The sequence below is a fragment of the Tupaia chinensis genome, unplaced genomic scaffold (genome assembly GCF_000334495.1).
Source record: "Tupaia chinensis unplaced genomic scaffold, TupChi_1.0 Scaffold000627_1, whole genome shotgun sequence".
Lineage (NCBI taxonomy): Eukaryota > Metazoa > Chordata > Mammalia > Scandentia > Tupaiidae > Tupaia > Tupaia belangeri.
This window is the reverse complement of record NW_006160147.1, coordinates 2796872-2799941: the sequence shown is the minus strand read 5'-3', so window position 1 is coordinate 2799941 and position 3070 is coordinate 2796872. Positions and strand designations below refer to the sequence as shown.

General features: G+C 39.0%; 1 protein-coding gene across 1 annotated transcript in view; it reads left to right on the top strand.

The window, feature by feature from the left end:
* PIK3C2B (phosphatidylinositol-4-phosphate 3-kinase catalytic subunit type 2 beta) overlaps positions 1–3070 on the top strand; it is a 106040-nt gene that overhangs the window by 9948 nt on the left and 93022 nt on the right. The gene's annotated exons all lie outside the window — the stretch shown is intronic.

The window sequence follows — 3070 nt, the reverse complement described above, 5'->3', positions numbered from 1 at the left end:
CCCAAAAAAGTGAAAGATACTTTTGACTCATGAACAGAGGGCCTGATATTACAGGAAAATAGAAGTGACTGTGGAACAGTGAGTCTGAGTTTAGACTGTGGGAGAGGCAGTTTAGACATTTAATTTAGATTTTGATTGAATCTTTGTCTGTCTTGCCATTTGAAGCAAATGTAGTTTGCAAGACATTCTCAAAATGAACCCTTCCAAAGCAATGTGAGCATGCATCAGTGAGAGCAACGGGGAGTATAGAGGATAAAAATCTCCACATCCACCTAGTTTTTACCAAAATTGCTTTCATCAGCCCTGACGCATAGGATGTGGAACACAGGATCGTGAAGTTTCAAAAACTGATAAGGGAATTCATTTTTGTTCCTGAGAACTTGAGGCTCCGAACACAATGAACAACAAAATAGCTTAGCCTCCGTCGGAGGAATTTTTCTTTCCTACAATTGTCTGATTCTTTTAGAACAAAGGCCAACAAATTGTGTGATTCTGAACAGCCCTGGGTTTCCACATCTATAAAACGAGGAAAATTGATTAGATTTCTAAGATACCGTCTAAATCTAAAGTCTTATCATTCTGTTAATTTTTCCATCATGAGTAAGATTAAAAAGAACAGACTCATAATATACCAGGAAGGAGTGATTCAATTCAGCAGACATTTATCGATCGTCTATTATGGCCGAAGAACTGCGCTACTGTATAGTTGGAGATGAATAGAACTCTATCCTGCTAATAGCCTAGGAAAAGAAGGCAAGTAAAAAGCAAACAATTTTAACATAAAGGAATAAATACAGTAATAAAAATTCAAGGGTAAGAGTAGCAGGAGCTGAGGGGGACCTATAAGGTGAGGGTGGGGCCATGGCTTGGTGGTTAAGGGCGCTGGACTCCCACATCGCAGACTGCGGTTTGAGGTATAAAGAAAAAGTACATTAAGCTGAATAAGGTCATTGTTTGATCATTTAGGCATATTTCTTGGGCACCCACCATGTTAGGTAAGCAAAAATATCTTGTTCTATTTGAGTAAGATGTAGAAAGAATTATACCTCTAGACTTTTAAGAAAGGAAAATGGCATCCTGGTCTCCTTAAAGGGACAAGAATAGATAAAGGGGCCTTCAAGTTTTTTCCTGCCCATAGGCTTTGGTACATCATGTTCTCTTCCTTTTAAAATAGTACCATCAGGTGCTTAAAGTTCAATAGACAGGATGAGGTTAACCGATCAATAAATTGCTTTTTGATACCTACTATTTGCACAGTAGTGAATTAGGCACAATGGAGAGGAAAATAGCAAATTTGGAAAGGACATGGGGTGTTCAAGTTGTATTTAGAGGATAGTGTTGAATAATTTAATCTTGGAGTGGAGGGAAATAGAGTAGGGCCAGATTAGAGATGATTAACCAGGCTCATATCAAGCTAAGGAGAATAATTCTGACTTAGAGGCAATGGCAAGCTCTTAAAGGTTTGGTTTGTTAATATTGTAAAGTCCATTCAAGGCAGCATGGAACAGATCTGCCTCACCTGTGTTGCCTTAAAAACTGTTAGTGCTGCCTTGTACCTTACTCAGCACCAACGCCTCTCCCCCAGCTTCTTAAAGCCTCACTTTATATAGGCTGTTGAACTCAATTTTCCCTCTAGAGGGCAGACTAAACTCACAGATTTTCTACTTGAGACTTTGATTTCTTTTCTTCTCTTTAAATATTTGTTGTAATTTATGATTTACATATAATTATTACACATCTTTGTAGGGTACAGAATGGTCTTTAAAAGCATGAGAGAATTCTATTTCTTAAGTTTCATTTACCCCACTATTTTTTTCTTTTTCTCTCTCTTTTTTTTTTCTTCATTTTGGCATTTAGCTTCTTGAATGTATCAAGTATGGTTATTTTACATTACAATTCTGAAAAATTCCTTTTTAAAAATTATTTTATTTATTTATTTATTTATTTTCACGTGAGTTTTGCCAGAGAAAAACAGAGAGGGAGGGAGAGAGAGCGCAACACACACACACACACACACACACACACACACATATGCGTGCGCGTGCACACACACGCAAGCTGCCAGGTTTGGGACTTGAACTGTGTCAGACCATGCAGGAATTCCAGCCCCCTTAACCACCATGCCACCTACTGGCCCCACAATTCTGAAAATTCTAATAGTAAGCATCCTATTTTTTTTCTCCCTGTTGTATCTTGTTTCTACTTTTTCTTATTCATTGTTTCTTCTTGTATAAATAGTTGCCTTTGATTGTTTCTGGATATTTGTGTTTGAAAATCTGTAGCTTTTTTTTTTAATCTAGCTTTATTTATTCCTGTTTGTTTATTTTAATTTGACCAGAGAGGGACAGAGTGAGAGAGGAGGGAGGGGGGAGCGAGAGAACAAGCTGCCAGACCCAGTTCGTACCATGGTTGGCCATGTGGGAGTCCAGCGCTCTTAACCACCATGCCACCTACTGGCCCCTCCTTTTTTTTTTAATGCTATAAGTTGTATACACTCAACACGACAGACAGAGACAGAGAGGGAAAGCATCCCCAGGTGGTATGGTCATGTCACAATCCCTTTTCCATTCTATTAGGATTTTGGGCATACACATACATGCACCCAGCATGTTTCTCAACCTACTGAGTCCAGGACTTGAACCACACAGTGGTATTCAATCACCTTAACCACCATGCTGCCTGCTTTCACCCCCTCCCCCACTAATTTTCTTTACCCTTATCAAATATTAAGTATTTGGTACTATTAACTATCACTATACAACTATAGTGACCATGCTTATGTTAGAGCCTCAAAATTGATCCATCAGTTGAAACTCTGGATCCTTTGATCAACATCTCCCAACTCCCCCTACCTCCCAGCCCGACAACCATCATTCTGCTCTCTACTTCTGAGGTCAGCTTTTTTTTTTAAGATTTTATTTTATTTTATTTTATTTATTTTAATTTGACCAGGGAAGGACAGAGTGAGAGAGACAGAGAGAATGAGAGAGGGAAAGTGAGAAAGCAAGCCACCAAGTCTGGGACTCGAACCACGACTAGCCATGTGGGCCTCCAGCGCGCTCTATGATAT